The sequence below is a fragment of the Tachysurus fulvidraco genome, chromosome 19, assembly GCF_022655615.1.
Source record: "Tachysurus fulvidraco isolate hzauxx_2018 chromosome 19, HZAU_PFXX_2.0, whole genome shotgun sequence".
NCBI classification, from domain to species: Eukaryota; Metazoa; Chordata; class Actinopteri; order Siluriformes; family Bagridae; genus Tachysurus; species Tachysurus fulvidraco.
In genome coordinates, this window is record NC_062536.1 from 18852595 (window position 1) to 18870094 (window position 17500).

Sequence of the window (17500 nt, forward strand, 5' to 3'; positions counted from 1 at the left end):
ACCATCACACACCAACATTCTCCATCAAACACCAACATTCATCAAACACCAACATTCTCCATCAAACACCAACATTCTCCATCACACACCAACGTTCACCATCACACACATTCACCATCACACACCAACATTCACCAGTTAACACAAACATTCTCCATCAAACACCAACATTCTCCATCAAACACCAACATTCACCATCACACACCAACATTCACCATCACACACCAACATTCACCATCACACACCAACATTCACCATCAAACACCAACATTCTCCATCACACACCAACATTCACCATCAAACACCAACATTCACCATCACACACCAACATTCACCATCAAACACCAACATTCACCATCAAACACCAACATTCACCATCACACACCAACATTCACCATCACACACCAACATTCACCATCAAACACCAACATTCACCATCAAACACCAACATTCTCCATCACACACCAACATTCACCATCACACACCAACATTCACCATCTAACACCAACATTCACCATCACACACCAACATTCACCATCACACACCAACATTCACCATCACACACCAACATTCACCATCAAACACCAACATTCACCATCAAACACCAACATTCACCATCAAACACCAACATTCTCCATCACACACCAACATTCACCATCAAACACCAACATTCACCATCACACACCAACATTCACCATCAAACACCAACATTCACCATCAAACACCAACATTCACCATCAAACACCAACATTCTCCATCACACACCAACATTCACCATCAAACACCAACATTCACCATCACACACCAACATTCACCATCACACACCAACATTCACCATCACACACCAACATTCTCCATCACACACCAACATTCTCCATCACACACCAACCTTCCCTATGAACCATCAGCATTCTTCAGCCCTGTGTGTGATTGTGCAGTGTGTACGTCAGGCCTGTAGTGTAATAGAGTGCGACTCTGGCTGTAATTAGCAGTATGGAAGTGACAGGAAGTGGAAATTGTAAACTGATTATAGATTTTGATCCCGTCGTGTCTTCATCACATCCTGCAGGACAGATAGAGTCTCGTCTTCCTCTCGTTCTCTCCTGACATCCATCCTGTTTATTTGTTTTTTGACGTGTTGTTGATGGTCAGAAGGCAGAAAGAGGAAATGGGGGTGATTAATAAAGGGCAGAGTGATGGAGTGAGTAGAGTGTGAGCTGTGTGTGATGTTCAGGAGTCTCTTCTCCATCTCTTCTGTTACACTGACACTAACTTGACGTCTGACTCTAACACTTCGGCTCGTGTCCTCTGAGAGAGCCGACGCCTCACACACTGCCTGTGAAGTGTCAGACCAATTAGCCGTCTAAAAGCTAATTAAGTCTTTAATTGGCATCGTAACGGGATCACAGTAAAGAAATTGTCACTCTGAGAGGTAATGATGCAAAATACAAAACCTTCAGCTAACTTCAATACTGAGAAAGAAATAATGTCAAAATGTCGTTAAGCCGAGAAACAAACACCGGCCTCGACTGAAACATCCGGATCAATACCTCCATATTGTGCCTCACCTGTTCTACTTCAGTAAAAACTGTAGGATTTCTGTGGGAGAAATGTTCTGCTTAATAAGTGTGTGACATAATTGTTGAATGTTGGTGTTTATTGGTAAGTTCTGGTGTTTGATTGTGAATTTTGGTGTTTAATAGAGAGTGTTGGTGTTAATTGGTGAATGTTGGTGTTTGATGGTGAATGATAGTCGTTATTGGTGAATGTTGGTGTTTATTGCTAAGCTTTGGTGTTTGATGGTGAATGTTGGTGTATTTGTGAATGTTGGTGTTTGATGGTGAATGCTAGTGTTTGATTGTTTATGTTAGTCTTTATTGGTGAATGTTGGTGTTTATTGGTAAGTTTTGGTGTTTGATGGTGAATGTTGGTGTTTGATGGAGAATGTTGGTGTTTGATGGTAAGTGTCAGTGTTTGATGGTGTGTTGGTGTTTAATGGTGAACGTTGGTGTTTGATGGTGAATGTTGGTGTTTGATGCAGTGTTGTAATGCAATGAAGTAAAAATACTTCATTACTGTACTTAAGTAGAAATGTCACGTATCTGTACTTTACTTCTCTATTTAAATTTGTCTAAACTTTCACTTTTACTCCACTACATTTCCTACTGTAGATAAAATGTAAACTTTTACTCCGTTATATTCCCACTAAGCATCTTCGTTACTCGTTACTACAAAATAAACTCAGAAGAAATGTGTGCGACTGCAATAAGGGTGGTTTGTCGTATCACTGCTCCTAGATTGTATTACGGTGTTTGATGGTGTCAGTGTTTAATGGTGAATGTTAGTGTTTAATGGTGAATGTTGGTGTTTGATGGTAAGTGTCACTGTTTGGTGGTGAACATTGGTGTTTGATGGTGAATGTTGGTGTTTGATGGTGAACGTTGGTGTTTGATGGTGAATGTTGGTGTTTGATGGTGAACGTTGGTGTTTGATGGTGAACGTTGGTGTTTGATGGTAAGTGTCAGTGTTTAATGGTGAACATTGGTGTTTAATGGTGAACATTGGTGTTTGATGGTGAATGTTGGTGTTTGATGGTAAGTGTTCCTGTTTAATGGTAAGTGTTGGTGTTTAATGGTGAATGTTAGTGTTTTTCATGAATGGTGGTGTTTGATGGTGAACATTGGTGTTTGATGGTGAACATTGGTGTTTGATGGTGAATGTTGGTGTTTAATGGTGAACGTTGGTGTTTGATGGTGAACGTTGGTGTTTGATGGTGAATGTTGGTGTTTGATGGTGAACGTTGGTGTTTGATGGTGAACGTTGGTGTTTGATGGTGAATGTTGGTGTTTGATGGTGAACGTTGGTGTTTGATGGTGAACGTTGGTGTTTGATGGTGAATGTTGGTGTTTGATGGTAAGTGTCAGTGTTTAATGGTGAACATTGGTGTTTGATGGTGAATGTTGGTGTTTGATGGTGAATGTTGGTGTTTGATGGTGAACGTTGGTGTTTGATGGTCAGTGTCAGTGTTTAATGGTGAACATTGGTGTTTGATGGTGAATGTTGGTGTGTAACATTAGACCCGCTTTGCTTCTCTCTCAGTCACATGGTGTTTCACCTCTGTAAGGATCAGTAATAGAATGTGTCCAGTTATTCAGCGTTATTATTTATTATATAATGACATTATAAAATGTCACTCTGTCCCTCTGCAACATCATTTACATCTCAGCTTTAAAAGGTCGTGTAGAAATTCCCATCAGTCCTCACTAAAGAAGATCCAGTGACATGTCTTTGCTAATATTCCACTTCCTGTCAGCTTCCCTCCTGCCGCTGTAGCTGTGACTTATTGTGATGGTCCGATTTCTATCATCGAGTCTTTCTCAGGCCGAGCGGCAGGACGAGGCTCTAATAATAAAAAAGAAACGTTCTGGAGATGATGAGAATCTTTTATTGAACTCATTCCACTCTTCAAGGTTGGATGTACGGAGGACATTTTCATATCAGACCGTCTCCATGGTAACGAGATGTGTGTGTGTGTAATGTGTGTGATGAAGGCTAACACCACGCCAAGGCTCCAAATCATTGTACACACACACACACACACACACACACACACACACACACACACACACACACACACACACACACACACACACACACACACACACACACACACACACACAGAGACACACAGGAGATTTCTGATTGACAGACAGACTACCATGATAGAACTCCTGTCCCACTGTGTGTGTCTTATCCTGACTTTCTTACACAAAATGTCTCTCACACGTTTTTTCTGGACAGTTTTGTCCTCCTGAGACGTCACAGTGATGTGTGTCTGTGTTACCCAGCAGGGAAGGATCAGGAAGAGGACATGACCTGGAAGCTCTTTATAATTACACCACATGTCTGAGCTGAACCACATCACACACACACACACACACACATACACACACACACACACACACACACACACACGCACACACACGCACGCACGCACGCACGCACACACACACACACACACACACACACACACACACACACACACACACACACACACACACACACACACACACACACACACACACACACAGGCTGCAGAAGCTCATTAAGCTCAGGACCGAAGATGGCTTCAGGCTTCAGCTTTTAATCATCCATTTCAGCAGCTACGTCCACACACCGCATCACTTCCTGTAAATGTCCTCGTTAAGAGAAGCCCTGATCCTGGGTGACCTCCAAGTCCCAGCCTGTGAGTCAGTGCATAATGGCGTATGGGTCATTTGTCCTCAAGGGCCCTTGATTTGAAGGTGATGAAGTGTTTGAGCGGTGAAGAAGGTGTGAACAAGGCCACTGGCTGGGCCAGGAGATTATCCTGATTCCTCCTTTCTTTCTTCCTTTCTCTCTCTATACTCATCTCTTACACAAGCCTGAGTGAATGTTTCTTACTTCCTTCTCTCTTCTCTGTAAATAGACATATTGGTGTTTGATAGTTGGGGAATATTTGTTTTTGATGAAGTGTGTGTGTGTGTGTGTGTGTGTGTGTGTGTGTGTGTGTGTGTGTGTGTGTGTTGTTTGTCCTTCCCAAAATGACTCTCAGGCTCATTAAAGCACTTATTTAATTATGAACTGTTATTAATCAGAGCAGTGATTAAGGGGGAAATTGTTTCTCACTCGAAACACACACACACACACACACACACACACACACACACACACACACACACACACACACACACACACACACACACACACTGCAGCAGCATTTGTTTTTTTGCTTTGTATTCTCATAATTGTGAGTTTGATGAAGGATTCTGGACTCTGATTGGCTGATACAATATCCATATTAAAATGAACCTAAGAATATCCATATAATATTGTCTGATGTTTGCATCATGTGTGTCTTTGTGTGTAATTGCGTGATTATTTTTAATTAGTGCCTCGTTAATGATCAGACTAAACCCCAGAGTAACCCCGGCTTTGAGTCGGCCAACATCTAAAGGAAGCTGGATTATTTGTGGGATGTTGTTTGGTATAAAGAGGGAATTAAGTGTTTGATGTAAAGCCGGATTCAGACGGTTGTTTATCTGCACCACAGAACTGCGGTTAAGGTGTGAAACACTATTTTGTTTGTCTTAGTCAAGTGACAGTTCTTCATCACGTTTAGCCGAACTTAAAGTACTGCAGTGAAAAACTGAATGAACTGAAACGTCGTCTCCGTCTGATGAAAATGTTCTTCACTGGTTTTTTTTCTCCTTCATTAAGGCCATGATTAATATTTACACAACCCTAAAAGTTCAGCTGAAGCCTAAATCTTCTTCAATCCATCCTCTTCCTCTCTCACGTTCATGAAGGTTCTGATGATTCCAGCAGTGTGGAATGTTCCATGATTTATGTTGAGGTTTATTCTGGACATTTTACCCAGAATTCCTCTGTGTAGCTTCTGTGTGGGTTGCAGATGGGGTTATAGAAGGAAAAGTCAATTCTACAGGATTAATTAGTGATGCACTCGTCATCATGCAGGTGTGTGTGTGTGTGTGTGTGTGTGTGTGTGTGTGTGTGTGTGTGTGTGTGTGTGTGAGTTCTTTATCATGACTGGATGTAACCTTTCCTGGTGGGCAGAAACACACACAGGTGGTTATTAATACTGATTTACCTGTGACTCGGTTCATAGATCCTGCAGAGGTCATTGAGCTGAACTCACACTCTGCACCTTGTTTCCTCACACACACACACACACACACGCACACACACACAAACTCGGTGTGTGTGTGCATGCAGATCTCCTAGCTGTACCAAAACACAACACCCATACGTGGCGATGGAGAACTGGGGTCTGAGTGTGTTTGTGGAGCAGAAAATTCTGCTGGATCCTGAAGTTCAATTCAATTCAATACAATACAAGTTTATCTGTATAGCGCTTTTTACAATAGACATTGTCACAAAGCAGCTTTACAGAACATAAACACAGAGCAGAAGGTAAACATAATTAATGATAAAGGAATTAACGAATAATAAAAGAAATAAGAATTAACAATTAATGACAGTCTCATCTTTCTCCTACCATATGGATCTCACCATGGTGGTGGTGCATGAGATCTGTCATCAGGTACACACACACACACACACACACACACACACACACACACACACACACACACACACACACACACACACACACACACACACTTGTTTACTTGTTTTCTACATTCAGCTATAATTTAAATCTGGTATTGAGGGCAGAGGCTGAGATTGTATTTGTTTTATTATTGTTAGTGATGATACAGTCTGATACAGTCTGATACAGTCTGATACATTTATACAGTCTGATACAGTCTGATACAGTCTGATACAGTCTGATACAGTCTGATACATTTATACAGTCTGATACAGTCTGATACATTTATACAGTCTGATACAGTCTGATACAGTCTGATACATTTATACAGTGATCCAGTCTGATACAGTCTGATACAGTCTGATACGGTCTGATACAGTCTGATACAGTCTGATACATTTATACAGTGATCCAGTCTGATACAGTCTGATACAGTCTGATACAGTCTGATACGGTCTGATAAAATGTTACAGTCTGATACAGTGATACAGTCTGATACAGTGATACAGTCTGATAAAATGTTACAGTCTGATACAGTGATACAGTCTGATACAGTGATACAGTCTGATACAGTCTGATACAGTGATACAGTCTGATACAGTGATACAGTCTGATACAGTCTGATACAGTGATACAGTCTGATACAGTGATACAGTCTGATACAGTCTGATACAGTGATACAGTCTGATACAGTGATACAGTCTGATACAGTGATACAGTCTGATACAGTCTGATACAGTTATACAATCTGATACAGTCTGATACAGTGTTAGAGTCTGATACAGTGTTAGAGTCTGATACAGTGATACAGTCTGATACAGTTTGATACAGTGTTAAAGTCTGATACAGTGATACAGTCTGATACAGTCTGATACAGTGTTACAGTCTGAGACAGTGATACAGTCTGATACAGTTATATAGTCTGATACAGTCTGATACAGTCTGATACAGTGTTACAGTCTGATACAGCGTTAGAGTCTGATACGGTCTGATACAGTGTTACAGTCTGATACAGTTTGATACAGTGTTACAGTCTGATACAGTTATATAGTCTGATACAGTCTGATACAGTCTGATACAGTGATACAGTCTGATACAGCATTAGAGTCTGATACAGTCTGATACAGTTATATAGTCTGATACAGTGTTACAGTCTGATACAGTTATACAGTCTGATACAGTCTGATACAGTCTGATACAGCGTTAGAGTCTGATACAGTCTGATACAGCGTTAGAGTCTGATACAGTGTTACAGTCTGATACAGTCTGATACAGTCTGATACAGTCTGATACAGTGATACAGTCTGATACAGTCTGATACAGTCTGATACAGTGATAGAGTCTGATACAGTCTGATACAGTGATAGAGTCTGATACAGTCTGATACAGTGATAGAGTCTGATACAGTCTGATACAGTGTTAGAGTCTGATACAGTGTTAGAGTCTGATACAGTGTTAGAGTCTGATACAGTGTTACAGTCTGATACAGTCTGATACAGTCTGATACAGCGTTAGAGTCTGATACAGTGTTAGAGTCTGATACAATGATACAGTCTGATACAGTCTGATACAGTGTTAGAGTCTGATACAGTCTGATACAGTGATAGAGTCTGATACAGTCTGATACAGTCTGATACAGTCTGATACAGCGTTAGAGTCTGATTCTGAGCTCTACAGAGTAACACTAGCCTGTTTGTGAGCTCCTTTCTGTTCTTTCTCACACAGTTCATCTGCTCCAAGCCTCTTCTCTCACATTTAACCTGACACTCTGTGATTTAAAGTATAATTGGTGGAATTCTTGAAGTTCCTCTGAGTTTTCGACTCTGTAGTCAGGGAAGCAAAACCAAGCTGCGACGTAGCAGAAGAGCAACTTGTCAGAGATCCACCTGCATGCAGCGATGTGTGTGTTTATATGACAACACGGACACCATCGGATCTCATCAACCCATCACGCATCAGCCGTGTTTCTCCTAACGAGGTGTTTTAGCAAAGCCAGCGTCTGTCTCTCTGTCACACTGAACCCTGAATGAGATCCTGAGACAATCTCTCAATGCTAATCAGCTCTCACTTTCCCTCATTATTACTGCCACATAATAAAGTCATACATGATATAAAGCATCATTTAGACTCTCTGTAATATCCAGATGGAGTAAATCCACCACAGAGAGACCACTTTCTCTCTCCAAGTCCATTTACACTCACTTTGGCTCAGTGCCTGCATGGGAAGTAGCATAAATGGAGAAATTAGCTGTGTGTGTGTGCGTGTGTGTGTGTGTGTGTGTGTGTGTGTGTGTGTGTGTGTGTGTGTGTGTGTGTGTGTGTCAGTATAGGTTATTGTCTGGTTATTAATCATCGCTAATAAAAACCTCCACCTGGTGAAGCTGCTTTTCTCCTGAATGTGCAGAAGATTTCACATCAAACTCTAAAGCTGTGCAAATTGTGACACAGATCCAGAAAGCTTTAGTGCTGCTTCTGTCTCTAAAATAAAACCTTCTAGGATTCAGTAAGGAGAATATGTGTGTGTGTGTGTGTGTGTGTGTGTGTGTGTGTGTGTGTGTGTGTGTGTGTGTGTGTGTGTGTGTGTGTGTATGTGTGTGTAGTGGTTAGGAGACCTGGTGACTCCCGTGTGGTGGGATGACGTATGGATTAAAGAGGGATTTGCTCATTACTTTGAGTACGTGGGGAGCGACTTCCTCTTCCCCAAATGGAACATGGTGAGTGACGTCCTTTTATTTCTGTTACATCATCAACATTTTATACTGAACTGAACATCACGGCTTACACTTTAATACACAGCTGTGCAGCTGAGCAACCATCTGCAAATATACAATCATTCATCATCAAATAGAGAAACTTCTTAATGCCGCAACTATGTGTAGGATGGAGGCAGGGAGTTGTGTGTGTTGCGTGTGTGTTGTGTGTGTTGTGTGTGTTGTGTGTGTGTTGTGTATGTTGTGTGAGTTGTGTATGTTGTGTGTGTGTGTTGTGTGTGTGTTGTGTATGTTGTGTGAGTTGTGAGTGTTGTGTGTGTGTTGTGTGTGTTGTGTGTGTTGTGTATGTTGTGTGTGTATGTTGTGTGTGTTGTGTATGTTGTGTGTGTGTGTGTGTGTGTGTGTGTGTGTGTATGTTGTGTGTGTGTTGTGTGACTTGTGTGTGTGTGTGTTGTGTATGTTGTGTGTGTGTTGTGTATGTTGTGTGTGTGTTGTGTGTGTTGTGTGTGTTGTGTATGTTGTGTGTGTATGTTGTGTGTGTTGTGTATGTTGTGTGTGTGTGTGTGTGTGTGTGTGTGTGTGTGTGTGTGTGTGTGTGTGGACTGAGCACAGATTGAACAGAGTTTGTATCTTGATCCTTTTGGAGGAAACAGACGCGACTCTCTGGAGCTGCTCATGTTCAGCAACTCGTCCCTGTTAGTTTGTGTGTCTTTGCAGGACGGCGTTAGGAGGACGTCGGCTCGGACGCTGTCAGATGGACGTCTCTGATATTGTCTTTGTGCAGGAGGGAGAGCTGAGAGAGTGGAAATGAATGTGATGACAGTGTGTATGGACAGATGGACGCTCTTCTGATGGAGCTCATTTTACAGCCCACTTAAGTGACTCCTGTGAGCAGAGATTGTGGCTGAACAGCTGCTTTCTCTCTCTCTCTCTCTCTCTCTCTCTCTCTCTGTCTGTGTCAATCTCTCTCTCTCTCTCTCTGCGCATGTGTGAGTGAGCGGGCGGAGCGTCGTGTGAGCGAGAGCGCGGTTGTGTGAGAGTGTCTCTTGCAGCTCTTTTTTTTTTTTTTTCTTTTTCTTTTTCTTTTTCTTTTTCTTCACTACTTTGTATCTTTATTTTTTCTTTTAGCTTCTTTCTCTAGTTACTAAGAGCCAGGGCACTTTTGACTGTTTCCTTGTTTGTGCCGTGTGTAACCCTTTATAGGGGAAGCATGGCGGCCCGAGGGGTGCGGGATTTAAGCACTCTCACACGGCGCCATGGTGTTAAGGTGGCGTCTGCAGCCAGTGTTGAAGACGTGTGTTTGGCCATAGGGGAAGTTGTAGGCTATGAGTGCATTATGGCCGCATCTAGAATGAACTACGCAATCGTAGTGTTTCTCAGTACTGTTGAAAAAGTGACTGAATTGGTAGCCAGTAGAATAGTAATAAACGGAGTGCTCACTGATGTTCTGCCACTGTCTACGCCATCGAAAAAAGTTACTCTCTCTAATGTCCCACCGTTTATTAGTGATAAAATCTTACTCGAAGCCCTTTCTCGCCACGGAAAACCCGTCTCCTCTGTTAAAGAGATTCCGATCACAAGCAAGTCACCATTTCTCAAAGAGGTCGCTTCTTTTAGGAGATTTGTGTACATGATTGTTAAAGATGATGCTGAACTTGACATGGCGTTTAATTTCCGTATAGATGGGTTTGACTACGTAGTGTTCGCCACTACCGGCAAAATGAAGTGTTTATGCTGTGGTAAAGAAGGTCACCTAGTCCGCACCTGTCCTGACCGATTTAATAAAAACAACGGCACTAAGCCACAGAACACAAGCACCGAACCAGCGGTACACCAGGCACCCGAGTCTACCCGGGCTGAAACAGACCCAGTACCGCGGAGGGAGGGAACGAGCACGGACGAGTCAGCTGAAGCCCGGTCCACCTCAGTAGACAATACGGTCACAGGTAAAGAACACAGTGGGGGTGTAATTAATGTACAACATTTAGAGGCGGAAACGGAGGTGTTACACAGCGCTGAAGGCGATAAAATCAACTTGGTTTCACAAATAGGTGAGAAAAAGATTACCAACGATGGCATTGAAACGGCGGCAGAACAGAGACTTTTTAAATCTCCGATGAAAAGGAAAAAAAGCACTAAAGATGACAGCCCCAGACTCGTTAAAAGAGCGGACATAGCTGAAAGTGATGAACTTGATAGTGATAGTGAGATGTCTGACTCCAGCACCTCTCTATCACAGGCTGAGTGTTTGAGCAGGAGTTATGACGCAGTGGACATTAAGCTGTTTCTAAAGTCAACCAAGAACAGAAGGGGAGTGAAGGTCAGCGAATATTTTCCTGACCAAAGTCAGTTTATTGAGAAAGCAAAGTGTCTAATGGCAGAAGGTTGTTTTTCCAATAAAGAAGTTTACAGACTAAAGAAAATAGTGAGGAAACTCATTGCTGAAACAAACGATGAAGATAGTAAGGGTGTGTAAAGATATGAGAAACAACAGTGGGTCTTTTTGTAGGTGGTTTTTAACCCTTGTCTTTTTCATAATGAGTGAAGTCCAGATAGCCACCTTTAATTTAAATGGAGCTAGGGATTGCAAAAAAAGAGCGAAGCTTTATGAAGTCCTTTCACAGAGGAAAACAGATGTTGTATTTCTGCAGGAAACACATACTGATGTTAAAAATGTTATAGATTGGAAGAGAGAATGGGGAGGAATCTCCATCTTTAGTCACAACTCCTCTGTCAGTGGTGGGGTTGCAATACTGTTTTCAAAGAACTTCACTCCAACTTCTTATGAAGTAAAAGAGATTGTAAAAGGCAGGCTATTGAAAGTGAAAGCGGTCGTTGAGACGCACACTTTTGTGTTTATTTGTGTATATGTGCCAACAGCTGCTATTGAAAGATTAGTTTTTTTCGATAAACTTTGTGAAACTCTACAAGTTTGTAGTGGAGAGGAGTATCTGTTTTTGGGGGGGGATTTTAATTGCACTGAACAGGATGTAGATAGGAACCATGTTGAACCACATATGGCGTCTCGCACAAGACTTAGACAACTGATTAACACACATGACCTGAGCGATGTCTGGAGGCAGCTTAACATCAGCAATAAGAGTTTTACCTGGTTTCATGTACATAGCAATTCTACATCCGCAGCAAGGTTGGATAGAATCTATATCTTCAAGCATCATCTGAATATTTGCAAGAAGTGTTTTATCACTCCGATGGCTTTTTCTGACCACTGCATGGTACAATGTGCTTTCATATTGAGTTCAGTTAAACCAAAAAGTGCATATTGGCACTTTAACTCTGCGTTGCTAGATGATAAGTTGTTTCTAGACACTTTTAAGTTTTTCTGGGAGGAATTCAGGTCAACAAGAGATGCTTTCAGTACTGTTCGATTGTGGTGGGATTATGGCAAAATACAAATTAGACAGCTATGTCAACAATTCACTCTTAGTGTCACTAAGGAGCTAACAAGGTCTTTGAAAGACTTAGAGGCTGAAATTTCCAAGTTGCAGGAGTTAGTGGAGACAACAGGAGAGGAGGCGATAGCAGTACAGCTAGCTGCAAAAAAGTGTCAATGGTTGGAGATGCTTGAAGCGAAGGCACAGGGGGCCATGGTTCGGTCTCGCTTTCTAAATGCAAACCAGTTGGATGTACCGACCAAATATTTCTTCAGCCTAGAAAGGAGAAATGGTCAAAATAGGTTTCTTCATGCCTTACGTTCAGAGGCTGGAGTACTATTGTCTGACCAAACAGACATCAAGAAAAGGGCAGTAGATTTTTATAAAGGTCTCTACCAGAGTGAGGTGTCGAGTGAACGCAGCTCAGACAGTGGCTTCTATAGAAACCTTCCACAGGTGTCAGAGGAGACCAATGCAGGCCTCAAAGGTGCGGTGAGCATGGGCGAACTTCGCAAAGCTCTCCTGAGCATGAAAACGGGTAAGGCTCCTGGCATTGATGGACTCCCTGTCGACTTTTATAAGTCATTGTGGGACGTGGTGGGTGAGGATGTACTCTTAGTACTTAATGAAAGCCTGTCTGGAGGTTCACTGCCAGTTAGTTGTCGGAGAGCTGTACTCACGCTTCTTCCTAAGAAAGGTGATCTAACAGACATAAAAAACTGGCGCCCTGTCTCACTCTTGTGTAGTGATTATAAACTACTTTCCAAAGTCCTAGCTAACCGGTTGGCTGAAGCTTTGGGTCAGGTCATTCATCCGGACCAGACCTATTGCGTGCCCGGCAGAACGATCATTGACTGTATATCCTTAATTCGGGACGTAACAGAATGCTCCAAAAGATTTAAGTTAGACTTTGGTTTGATCTCCTTAGACCAAGAAAAAGCCTTTGACAGAGTCGAGCACAAATACTTATGGGACGCTCTACAAGTTTTTGGTTTTTGCACGGATTTTATTGAGAAAGTTAAGGTGCTCTATTGTGACGCTGAGAGTGTATTGAAGATAAACGGTGGCTTATGCTCTCCTTTTAAAGCTTGTAGGGGGGTACGACAAGGCTGTTCGCTGTCTGGGATGCTGTACTCAATTGCTATAGAACCTCTGTTACAACAGATTAGATCAAAGATGACTGGTCTACACTTATCAAATAGTGCAAATAGCATAAAAGTAGCAGCATATGCCGATGACATTGTAGTTTTAATAACAAAGCAAAGTGATGTAGACGCTCTAGCAACGTTATTGGAACAGTTTAACGTGCTATCTTCGGCTAAAGTGAATTGGAGCAAGAGTGAGGCCTTATTGTTTGGGAACTGGCCGGGTGAAAAACCAAAGCTTCCGGAGGGGCTGACGTGGAGGAGAGGGGGTTTCAAATACCTGGGGGTTGTTTTAGGAGACGAGGCAGACATGATGAAGAACTGGGAAGGGTTACTTGAGAAGGTTAAGGGCCGATTAGCAAAGTGGAAATGGCTAGTACCGAATATGTCATATAGAGGAAGGGTTTTAATAGTCAACAATCTAGTGGCATCCTTATTGTGGCACAGAATGGCTTGTCTTGACCCCCCGGTGAGTTTTCTGAAAGAGGTACAAGCTGTATTAGTGGACTTTTTCTGGGATAATTTGCATTGGGTTCCACAAAGTGTGTTGTTTTTGCCAAGGGAAGAAGGTGGACAAGGTCTCATCCATCTACAAAGCAGGGCAGCAGCCTTTCGCCTGCAATTTCTACAGAGACTTCTGAATGGACCTGCAGAATCCAACTGGAGAGCTGCCGCATGCTCAATCTTAAACAGCACAGAAGGATTGAACCTGAGTAAGTCACTCTTTCTGATGGATCCCTGTAAAGTTGACACTCTGAAATTGCCGGCGTTCTACAGAAATCTGTTCAAGGTGTGGAGTTTATTCAGCAGGCAGAGGACGGAGGCTGCATGTTCTCTCCACTGGCTGCTAGAGGAACCTCTAGTCCACGGGGCTCGATTCGACCTAACATCTACTAATAGTAACCCGTTAGGACTCAACAAAGTTCTTCAAAACTCAAGGACTGTAACGTTAGGCAGCTTGCTGAACTTTGCAGGACCGAATCTGGCAGATGTGAACAGCACAGCAGCACACCTGGGAATCAGGTCAGCTCGACTAACCACACAGCTGCTAGAGAAGTGGAAATCCTCTCTCACTACTGAGGAGCTAAGGATGGTGAAAGACTGGTTTGAAGATGGAAAACCTCTAGTTCCCGAAGACCCTTTTCCAAACTTGCATTTGGCCCCTAAGCTACATGAGGTTACAGGAGCCTTTCTGGATTCTGCAAAATGTACATTGGATTTCCTATCAAGTTCAAGTAAGACTTTTTACAAAGCTTGTGTAAAAGTGTTTAACAAGAAGTGGTTGAACAGTAGAACTGACTCACCTTGGCGTGCAGTATTGGGGGTGAGTGATACTGTTAAACCTGAGTGGAGAGTGTTGTATAAGCCACCGTTATCGAAAAGGCTAGGAGACATTCAGTGGAGGATTATACATGGGATTATTGCAGTTAATGCTTTTGTTTCTGTCTTAAATCCTGAAGTGAACCCAGAATGTCCATTCTGTCTTGAAAGGGAAACTGTTTATCATGCTTTTATGAAATGTTGCAGACTAGAACCTGTCTTTAAGTTATTGAAGGATTTATTTTGTCGGTTTGATGAACCTTTTTCTTTGCAGATTTTTATCTTTGGAAACAGGTACATGCAGAGAAAACGACACGTGTGTCAATTGTTGAATTTCTTACTGGGCCAAGCAAAATTAGCCATCTACGTTACAAGAAAAAACAAAATGGAACAAAGAGCCGGACATGACGCACGGGCGGTGTTTGTACGCACTGTTAAGGCTAGAATTGCGGTTGATTACCAGTTTTACAGACTGACGGGTAATCTGGAAATGTTTGAGTTAATTTGGTGCAATAGAAACGTTTTGTGTTGCATAGTTGATGACGAATTGGTTTTTTCACAGCTTTTTGTGTGATGGTGCGGTCCTGTCCTTTGTTTTTTGCTTTTATTTTATTTTATTATTATTTATTTTTATTTTTTTGACTTTGTGATGTCACGACCAGCGTGACTTTTTTAAGTCTGTAAATAAAGTTTCCCTTAAAAAATCAATCAAATCTCTCTCTCTCTCTCTCTCTCTCTCTCTCTCTCTCTCTCTCTCTCTCTGTGGGTTAATTGCCACAGATTCCTCCTTATTGTGTGTGTTGTGGTTTTGTGTCCCCACCGTCTCCTGTTGGTTTGTTGCCCTGTTGTGTTCACCTGTTCTGTCTTAACGCTTCATTCCTTTTTGTCTAGATTTCCTTCTGTTTCCCAAAAGCTGTCCTCCTCGATCCAGAGTCCAAGCTGCCAGTGTCCCCCTGCCTGTCTCAGTCCTAAACACTGGGGGTAGGTGGGCTCTGGAGCTGTCAGTCTGCTGTACAGAAAGATTCAGCTTCTCATGACTCTGTCCACTTTCTGCCTCTAACTGAGGCCTGTTTCACTGCACAGAGCTCAGCTACGGCGACTGTTCTGTCGTCTGTCTATGCTTTCTCTCACAGCCAGGAGAACCTGCTACAGGTTTACTTTGGGGTCCGAGCTGCTGCTTCACTCTGCTGTAACATCTCATCAGTTCTGGTCACCTCCGTGGTCGACCTTCTGATCGTTATCTCTCGTCCCTCTGGTCCCTAAGGACAGTCTCTTAAAGGAGTCACAAGACTTTCTTATCCTTCCTGATGAAGGACAGTCATCTGCTCCATGAAGAGTCTCCACTGGTGTCCCACAAGGCTCAGTGCTTGGTCCTCTTCTTGTCTCTTGGTGAGGTCGTGTCCTCACATGGGTTTTTATCCTACTGCTGTAGAGATGAACAAACACTTAGACTTTCATCACCTTTCCTAAAAAGCGTCTCTGATACCGTACAGGCCGAGGTTCTGCTCCTGCGGTCTCTCCTGGACTCTCCTGTGAAACGTCTCGTCTTTCAGGTGTCTGTGTGTGGAATCTCACATTTTAGAACAACGCTGTAATTGTCTCTGTGTGAGAAGTCAGAAAGTTTCCCAGAATAATAATAAGGATCATTTTAGGAGGAAAGTCTAAATTGTCTGAAACAGGAAAAGCCTTCATTCTGAGATGTTCATTAAGTGGGGTTTAAATTTCCCATCACACGCTCGCTGTGTATATAAGGAACTGTAGCAAAAATGGAATTCACCATAAGTAATGACACCCTACATTAACTCTCCTGTTTCTGTTAGTAATAGAAAGTGGATGATGCGTAACGTGTGTGTGTTCTGTTCACTCCGACATCATTTCACACCCGTTTTCTATCATTAAGCACTGACTATAGAATGACTATAATTCACTGTGTGTGTGTGTGTGTGTGTGTGTGTGTGTGTGTGTGTGTGTGTGTGTGTGTGTGTGTGTGTGTGTGTGTGTGTGTGTGTGTGTAACAGAAACAGAGGTTCCTGACCGATGTTCTTCATGAGGTCCTGCTGCTGGACGGTATGGTGACGTCTCACCCCATCTCACAGGAGCTTTTCCAAGTCGCCGACATTCACAGAGTTTTCGACTGGATCTCCTACAAGAAGGTCCTGCTTTCTCCTGCATGTCCACACGTTAAAGCCCTCAGCATGTCGGTGTGTCTGCCGAGCTGGAGATAAAATACCATCCAGATCTGATCTGCTCGGCCGTGCTGTGTCTCCTCTGATGATACTTTTACAGTGATAGATGAGCTCCAGTCAGTGACCTGCTGTGTCTTAGAGTTCTCTACAGGGTTGATTTAGAAAATAACTCTGTGTGTGTGTGTGTGTGTGTGTGTGTGTGTGTGTGTGTGTGTGTGTGTGTGTGTGTGTGTGTGTGTGTGTGTGTGTGTACAGGGAGCTGCGCTGATTCGCATGTTGGCCGACGTCATGGGACAAACTGGGTTTCAGAGAGGCATCAATGTGAGTGAACTGTCTGAGAATCTGTTTGTCTGTCTTTATTTCTGTCTGTCTTTATTTCTGTCTGTCTTTATTTCTGTCTCTCTCTCTCTCTCTCTCTCTCTCTCTCTCTCCCCCCCTCTCTCTCTCTCCCCCTCTCTCTCTGTCCATTCTATATCCTGACACACTTCTAGTCCAGATGTGTCCCAGATGTTTGGTCTCAGTTCTCATTAGCAGCTCTTTACACTAGAAGCTTCAGTAGAAGAGCCTCATTAACGCCTGTGAGCTGCAGTTATTACTTCTCCATAGTGTTTAATCCTGGTGGTTATTAAAC

At 42.7% G+C, this 17500-nt stretch overlaps 1 pseudogene; it reads left to right on the forward strand.

Annotated features, from left to right (window-relative positions):
- The first annotated feature begins 6051 nt into the window (after positions 1-6051).
- LOC113651578 overlaps positions 6052-17500 on the forward strand; it is a 33605-nt pseudogene continuing 22156 nt past the window's right edge.